Raw genomic sequence first — 9,265 nt, forward strand, 5'->3', positions numbered from 1 at the left:
ACAAACATGAATGGGTTGGGGAAAGTGAATAGGGAAGTGTTATTTTATCCTTTTACATAACACAAGAACCAGGATGTCCCATTATAAAACCAGCCTTCCTTACATTTAACATCTCACTGACATCAAAAGCTAAGTATGGGACACTTCCAGCCCCCTCCATTAGCCTCATTAGCACCAGCACTGCAATTGACTTTCTCCCCCCCCCCCCCTTTCTGTTAAATTCTGGGTCCCCACTTCTCCCCCACCTCCAACTCCTCTGAAGAAGTGGATTTTGCCCATGTAAAGCTCATGGTACACTATATATATATATTTTGTACTGCTCGTTTTTAAAGTTACAGAGTCACCCTGCTATTTATTTATTTTAAATATTTTTACCCTGCCTCTCTATTTGAAATATTCAAGGTGGCTTACAAAAAATGTTTTAAACACAATACAAATCTATATAAAAATTTAAAATACAAGACCCCCGAAGGACATAAAACCTGCTAAAAAAAGTCCCGAGCAGAGTCACCCACTGAAATTAATAGGCAGCAGTATTAAAACAAGGAAGCACGTCCCAATCGTCAACTTGTTGGCAGGGGATGTCGTAAAGGCTAAAAGTATGACCAGGTTCAAGATCAGTTCTTGGAGGCCAGATCAATCAATGGCTGCTAGCTAAGGTAGTCAAGGATACAGCCCCCTGTCCTTGGTGGTGGTAAACCTGGGACTACCTGAAGCTGGGAGTGGATAATTGGGGATGGATCACTTGATGATTGCCCTGTTCCGTTCATTCCCTCTGAAGCATCTGGCACCAGCCACTGCCAGAGGACAGGATAGCGGGCTAAATGGATCATTGGTCTGCCCCAGTGTGTGTCTTATGCGTCAAGGCAAAGTTAACTGCAGCTGTTGAAGAAACTACTGTGGGCAAGTGATTTCTCTAATCGTAGAATCCTAGAACTAGACGGGACCTTGAGAGGTCTAGTCCAGTCCCCTGCCCTCATGGCAGGACCAAGCACTATTTAGATTGGGGTGGGGTAGTCCCACCCCTTCCTGTTTAGGCCCCACCCCTTCCTGTTTAGGCCCCACCCATTCCAGGGATACTTCAAAAATATTTGAAGTGGCCCCCCAGGCAAAAATTATTGCCCACCCCTAGTTTAGATCATCCCTGAGAGATGTCTATCCAACCTGCTCTTAAATATCTCCAGTGATGGAGATTCCACAATCTCCCTAGGCAATTTATCCCAGTGTTTAACCACCCTGAGAGTTTTTCCTAATGTCCAACCTAAACCTCTCTGGCTGCAATTTAAGCCCCTTGCTTGTCCTGTCCTCAGAGGACAAGAACAAGTTTTCTCCCTCCTCCTTGTAGCACCCTTTTAGATACTTGAAAACTGCTCTGAGTCTCCTCTTTTCTAAACTAAACAAGGCCCGTTCTTTCAGTCTTTCCTCATAGCTCATGTTCTCTACCCTTTCATCATTTTGGCTGCTGTGCTCTGCGCCTTCTGCAGTTCCTCCACATCTTTCCTGCAATGTGGTGCTGAGAACTGGACACAACACTCCAGCTGAGGCCTAATCAGTGTAGAGCAGAGCGGAAGAACGATTTGTGTCTTGCTCACAACTCTCCTATGAATGCCTCCCGGAATCAGGTTTGCTTTTTTTTCAACAGTCATACTTGATCAACTTCTAATACAAGGGCGGGGAACATAAGGCTCAGGAGCTGGATGTGGCCCAGGCTTGCCTGGATCCAGCCGCCGAGGCTCAGAGCCCCCATCACTGGGGAGCCTGCGCTGGTGCTCCAGCCCTCCTGCCATCCACTTGTGAGTCTGGAGCACACAAAATCTTCTGGCCCGGGCCCCACTAGGCTCTGGAGTGCATGGGGGAATGTGGGGAGGGTCTTTTTCCTGAGTTGGGGGCTATGTCAGTGCAGATTTGTGCTGGGGTTTTTTTTTTTTTGCTCACTTATACATGGTCCCCGACCAATTTTTCTGTGGGTCAGCGGCTCTGGACCCTCAAAAAAGGTTCCCCCACCCCTGCTCTAATAGATTAAATGGTGCTACTTGTACCTGCTACTGGCTACTCTTGGATTCTGGATGGGCTGAATCATCTCTTATAAGGAAGCCACAGCTGCAGTGAGATACATTCTACCCAAGCCTTGAGCTGCTCAATTTCCCCGAGTTGCTCAGGGCGAGATTCAGCACTGGCTATCTCAGTGGCAGGTAAAAGATGAAGAATTATTTGAGCCCCGTGGCATTCAGATCTTACCAGTAATCAATATCAGGGTGTCAAGGAAAGAGACATTTCCCATTAGCCTGAATTCTGCCTGCCCCCCCCCCCACGGTGTGCATGCTAGGGATCACAGGGAAAGAATAGCCTCTCTCTCTAGTTGTAGTGGAGGAAGCCTAGAGTTTGAACATACTGGCTGTGTCTAGACTGGCCAGTTTTTCCGGAAAATCACCTGCTTTTCCGGAAAAACTTGCCAGCTGTCTACACTGGCTGCTTGAATTTCCGCAAAAGCACTGACTTCCTACTGTAAGAAATCAGTGCTTCTTGCAGAAATACTATGCTGCTCCCGTTCGGGGAAAAAGTCTCTTTTACGCAAAACTTTTGTGCAAAAGGGCCAGTGTAGACAGCTCGGATTTTTTTTGCACAAAAAAGCCCCGATCGCGAAAATGGCGATGGGGGCTTTTTTGCGCAAATGTGCATCTAGATTGGCCACGGACGCTTTTCCGCAAAAAGTGCTTTTGCGGAAGAACGTCCGTGCCAATCTAGACGCTCTTTTCCGAAAATGCTTTTAACAGAAAACTTTTCCATTAAAAGCATTTCCGGAAAATCATGCTAGTCTAGATGTAACCACTGTATTGGAGAAATCCACAATTTAAAAGGCAGGAGGGCCAAATGAAAAATAGTATAGGGCTCCTGTGCCCGCACCAAGAGAGGACACATTCACCATCAGTCTTCCAAAAAGAAGTCAGCCTAGTTTAGGACTCAAATGTAGATGTTTAAAAAAAAAAACATTTCCCTGAATTGTAGAGTGAAACTGACCCACACAGCACTGATGCTTGGAAAGCAGAGATGAGCAATGACTTGCTGTTAGCAAAATGCACAGATTCCTGCGTTTGTTTTTGTTCAACTGGGCAGGGCGAACACAGAGGGTAGGTCTACACTGCCAGGTTTTTTGGGAAAAACGGCCGCTTTTCTGAAAAAAAGCTTCATTTACGTCCACACTGCAATCGTGCCCTTTCAAAAAAAATCAAAAGAACGGAGGGTTTTTTTTCTGACATTGGTAACCCTCTTTCTACGAGGAAGAAGACTTTTGCTGAACGAGCTCTTTCGGAAAACAGTGTGTGTGGTGGGAAAGAAGGAGTTCTTTCTGAAGAAGAGGAAAGAGGAAAAAGCATGGGTGCCCTAGTGGCCACTCCACCCATAGCAATCACAGCTTACATGCGAGAGAGCGTCCATTCAGTGTGAATGCTCTCTTTTGAAAAAGCAGATTGCTTTTTCGACGCGCTTTGGCAGTGTGGACGCTCTCTTTCGGAAGAAGTTTTTTTGGAAGATCTCTTCTGGAAAAGCTTCTTCCGAAAGAAGCCTGCAGTCTAGACGTGGCATGAATGAAATGGCACAAAAGGGTCCTCCTCCCATGAAAGGAATGGTCTGTGTGGCACATGACCTAGCAGTGAAGCGGAGCTGGCCTAGTGTCGAGTCTCCTGAAACACAATAATGGCACTCAAGAAGCTTAGTAAAGAAAAAGCCGCCCCCCTGCTCCAGATTGTTGTGTGAGAGAAATGAAGGTAAAACACTGGCCCTGGTGAAGTCAACAAGTGTTTTGCTGTTGACACGAATTGCGACCAGGAGAATCAGCGCCTGGCTGCTACTGTGATTTGAGCGAGTCAGGAGAAAAATTCTGATGGAAATTTTCTTCAACGGAATTTTCCAGTGAAAAAGTAAAAAAAGTTTTGCAGCAGCAGTTTAATGTTAATGTTTTGATGGAAGACGGCAGCTCTGTTCTTGCCAGAGTGGGTCTGTCTACGCCAGTGGTTCCCAACCTTTTTTATACTGCAGACCGGCAAACTCATTCAAAAACTTTTGGTGGATTGGTACAGAAACATCAGCATATTCATTGGGGCAATTAATGTATTTGCATATTCATTATGGTCATTTGTTTTACGCGGTCATGTGTTATTTTAAATTGCATCTGTATGCACACAATACATGTCATTGGACGGATTTTTTGTTACTATTTGTCCCCCCTCAAAGTATTCGCTTTCCACCTTAAAAAAATCATGAAACACATCGCTAGCGACCCAAAGTGTTTTATTAAAGTGGCCCAACAAAACAAGGCTGCCTCTGGAGAGACCCTTTTCTCTGACCCCTTCCCAGCCTAGCCACATCCTCACTCCTCATGTCCCCTTCCCTACTAACACACTCTTGTCTGGACTCGGAGCAGGGAGTTTCTGCCACCGAGGGAGTGCCCACCCCAGCCAGGAAACTCTGTGCGGGCGGGGCTCAATTAGCAGCTGTGCGGCCACATAGCTTACAGGGAACCCAGCCGAGCCAATCATCAAGCCATGGGAGCGTGGTCTCACAATGTGCCGCAGCTCAGCAGCCAGTGGTTCGTGGCCCGACACCAGTCCTCAGAGCAGCAGATGGGAACCACTGGTCTACGCCACAGTGAAATACCCACAGCGGGCCCACGAGCGGGGTGAGTCCCAGAACCTGGGTTTCAACCCGAGTCCCAATGTCTACCCAGCAATTGTATAGCCCTGTGAGACTCCAGGGTGAATGGCTCCCCTCCCCCTCCACTGAAAATGTTATACTGTTTGGGTTTTTCACAGAATTAGAATGAAACGAAATTGCAAAATCCTCCATGAACGGAATTATCTTTCTCAGCCCAGATCTAATATACAGATGCTAGTTTGGCTATTCCGTCGTGTGATGACCTGCCTGCCTGGAATTAGCTGTGGTTATAATACTACTTTCCTTTTTTTTCCTCTCTCTTCCTACTTCCCTGTTTTAGTTTAGTGACTTTAATAGACTCCTTCAAAACCTCATGACTGCATGCCTGACAGTTGTCTCTCTATGGTCCACAGATACCTACTCCACATACCAAATTTTTCACCTCCCTTGGGTCATCTCCCAGCCACGATCCTAGCGAGGGCTGGCAACAGATATAGTACGCTTCCCGATATTCAGATGATTTGTTCCAGTGTGAGGCTATGTCTACACTGCTGAGTTTTTCCTGCCGTGTCCAGGAAACGCGTCTGCTCTTCCAACATTTTTTCAGAAGAGCAGACATGCTTTTTCGGCATCCCTGTAAACCTCGTTTTACGAGGAAGAAGGGATGTCTCGAAAAAGGGTTTTTTTCCGACATTTGGCCCCGTGTAGATAGGCCAAATGTCAGGACGGCCTCTTTCGAAAAAAGGAACGGAAAAAGCTATGTAAATTGCGGTTTACAATTTTCATAGCTTTTTCTGGAAGAAGAGTGTAGTGTACACATATCCTGAGCAGGCTTGTCTGGAGCCGTTGTTTAAGATCCCAGATCAGCAGTTGGATAGATGTACAGATAAATCAAAGGCGTTACTGCAAGGCAGCTGTGGGAGCCAGACACAGGCACCCAACTGCCTTTGGCGCCTTTGAAAAGCCCACTCTGGGTTTCTGAGGGTTAGCTTCTCCCAGTGGCACAGAACGCAGAACAGGAAACTGGGCTGTTCTAGGTGTTTGACATCATTCTTCTTCCTCTGCGGGTGGAAGGTAAAAATATTCCTAAGTGCTTCTGTCGGACACACATAGGGTTCACCAAAAATACCGGACCCAAAAAATAAAGCGCTGGGAAAATTTTGTTGCGCAAAAAAAAAAAAAATGCTGGGCTGCTGAAATGCAGTTGTGGCCCCTTTAATTGCTGGGCCCACCACCGGCCACTCCCCTCTCCCCTGCCATGTGTCCTTTGGGCGCCAAGCCGGGGAAAGCAGAAAATACTGGACATATCCGGTGTTTTCTTAATTTCTTGAACCAGACAGAAGGTGTAAATACCGGACTGTCCTGTTCAAGGCCGGACACCTAGACACACACACTTTCTGGACCAAAATTTAGAGGGTTTTTTTAAACAGCTGCTTTGCAAAGCCTAATATCAGGGGAACCTCTTCATAAACGGAGGCTTGCGGGAAAGATGAGCAGAGTCATCGCACATGTACCAGCCACCAGGAAAAGGAGCTGGATCGCCTTTCATTATCCAAGCTCAGCAACGAAACAAAGTCAGGATGGCAGAGGAAAATAAAATTCCCTCCATCTTTAACAAGCGGTAGTGATAGTGGTAACCCAGGCAAGGAAAGCTGTTCTGAGAGAATGCCTGCTCAATAACCCCCCTTCCAGCCAGGCTGGGGGAGAAGGAAAAATCCTCTGGATCACTTTAATCTTTTAAGGAGTCTGTCCCATGAATGCAGCAGCAATTGAAAAGTGACGACTGATTACCACCAGTGCAGGGACAGCGTAGGCAGCAGCCGTGGGGTCACGTGGGGTGACGTGGACAGCAAGGGCAAGCGCTGAGTTTGGGCTCTCCGGTCTTGGAGGAAGCTGTCACAGAAGAGGCCACTTACTGTCAGCGCTGGTGAAATAATCCTGCCTTTGCTGTGCTGGATCCGTGGCCTACAATGGAGCTGCGCCCAGCTACACCAGCTGAGGATCCATGTCAGGGAGAGGAGCAATGTTCTTTCTCATTTTTTCCATCCATGTGTGAAATAAATTTTGTTATGTGCACCGAAGCATGTATGGATGTGCACCACCCCACTAAAACACCTATCAGCCAGCTTTCCTACCCAGAGCCTCTTATGCCCATTGAGAACCCCTCCCTGCTCGGGGTATCCCATCTGTATTTGCTGTAGCGGGTGGATGACATTGTATTACCCCAGAGCAGTGTTTCTCAACCAGTGGTATCTGGTTCTCAAGAGAAGTCTGGTGCAGAGGGATACATCAACACAACTGAAATTTGGAGAAAACTGAATTGTTGTTTTAAGTTTTACCGCGTTTTATTATTTTTGTACTTTTTACACCCAAAAATTTCATCGCCTGACCGGCTACGATTAATTGTTTAAACAAATGCGTAGAAAAAATTGTGTGTGTCTGGAAACTATAGGTACTGGAGGTACTTATAAGCTTTTTTTAAAGGGGTACTTTATAAAAAAAAAAGGCTGAGAAATTGCCCTAGAGCACGCTCCCAACTTCCAGTCTTCCGCCAGCAGGGCTAGAGGCCCCTCCTTCCCCAAAGAAAGCGGAAATAAAATACCGACCAACCCAGAAAACTTCAGACCCACCTGCTTGCATGTTGTAAAAGACGGGAACGTGTTGGGTCATGGAGAGAGGAAGGAAGGTCTTGTGGGCATAAGTCTCAGGACAGCTGGCTGTGCCATAGAATTCCTGGCTCTGCCCATAGATTTCTAATGTGACCCCCGGGGAAATCAGGCACAGTAGCATTTAGAAGCCCTGTTAGTGAGGCCCTGTTTTATCCTGGCCCTGATCCCACGTCCTTCACCAGGAGACAGTTCTCAGTCAGAGAAGCTTCCAGTCTAAATAGAGACAACTGACAGGATGGCAGAGAGGAGACAGCATTTAATCTCTGTGGGCCTGCTTTGTAGAAGGGTAGGAGGTAGCGCTTCCTTTGTCTCTCTTGGCTATTTGCAGCGTAAGCTAGTTGGGGCTGGGGCCGTCCAGCATAGCAGGTCTGTGCAGCACACAATGCAATGGGGCCCTGATTTTAGCTGAGGCCAAAGACCTAGAATCCTAGAGCTGGAAGAGATCTCAGGAGGTCATCAAGTCCAGCCCCCTGCCCAAGGCAGGACCAATCCCACAGTGTACATAATTCGGGCGTTCTCCGGGGGCGTGTTCAGGTACGATGCTGGGGGTTTACATCATACTCTCTGTGAAAAGTTTTGGACTAGGAGTTGAATCATTATAGCCTATAGCAGAAAATCACTTCCCATAGGACCTTGGGCAGACACAGGCCGGCTCTGTGCCTCAGTTTCCCCACCCATAGCAGAGAGGGATTAGAGTGCCTACCCTGCCAAGATGTTGCAAAGCTCAGCTTGGTAATGTTTGTAAAGTGCTTTGGGATCCTTGGGTGGAAGTATTGCTGTGGGTGCTCCTAGTGCCCGGTACTGCTGCCCAACGGCCAGGATCTGCTAGCCTAAGCGACAAGGGGGACGTGCTTTGCTCTGAGTCCTCACGTGCAGTTTCATAAACCAGGCAGGAGCGGGGCAGCAGATCCTGACTCTTCGTACCATGCTCTGACCACTAGGCTATACTTCCATGTGCCAAATGAGCCCGGTTCCCGGAATGCTTTGAAAAGTGATGCCGGCTTCCGTTCCTTAGAAAGCATGCCTGCTCCTTCCTCGCCGAAGGTGTCCTAGCTCATAGCATCCTAGAACCGGAAGGGACCTGGAGAGGTCATCAAGTTAGAAAATCTCTGCACACGGCAGTGCAGCCTGCCTCGGTTAAGCTGTACAACCCTCTGTCTTCTGAGAGAGCTTAGCTCATTATTGTTTATTACTTGGGTGCTATACTAAAAAAGCATGCTCTGCCTGTGAACACAGCCTCTGCCAGGTCTGATTAAGGGCCCACGGCTGATGTTACCAACTCCCAACATTTAAAAATCACAAACTTGCCTTAAAATCGAGTCCTCCCCCCTTCCCCCCACACACAAAAAAGCTGGGTTCTTTTTATTTATTTTCTGGTCTTTGAACCGTCTGGGGTCACATTTTCAACCCTTTCTTTGCAGCCAGGAGAGCCAGAAATTGACTTTTTTTAGGAAAGTGGAAGCAGAGTTGTAGTCACCTAATTCCCAAAACAAGGGCTTTACGAAAAAAAACATGTTAAATAGGAAGTGGTAGCAAAACTGCACTGGCCCTTCCTTTTATGCCCTTGAATGTTTTTAAAAGAGTTAATGCAAAAGTGCCCAGGAATAGGCCTAGGTTATTTCAATAGGCGATTTTTCTTTGTTTGCTTCCTTAATTCCAGCAAAAAGGCTTTTATGGGTGGCATGATTTTAACCTTTCGCCTGCTGCTATGGAAACTCAAGGGGAACAGCCTAGTGCTAAAGAACAAAACTGACTAGGAATAGAAAGTGAAACTGACCAGTCTAGTGTATTTCAAAGTCTCTGCTGAGCAGGGGGGGGGGGGCAAAGAAATTAATGGTGATGAAAATTCTGTATGATAATCTGGAGTGGAGTTGGTCTAGTAGAGTGTACGGCAGGTGGTGGGGCACGAAGCAGGACACCTGGGTTCTGTTTCTAATCCTGCCCCC

Source organism: Pelodiscus sinensis, chromosome 32 (genome assembly GCF_052426305.1).
Source record: "Pelodiscus sinensis isolate ZL-2025 chromosome 32, ASM5242630v1, whole genome shotgun sequence".
Taxonomy (NCBI): domain Eukaryota; kingdom Metazoa; phylum Chordata; order Testudines; family Trionychidae; genus Pelodiscus; species Pelodiscus sinensis.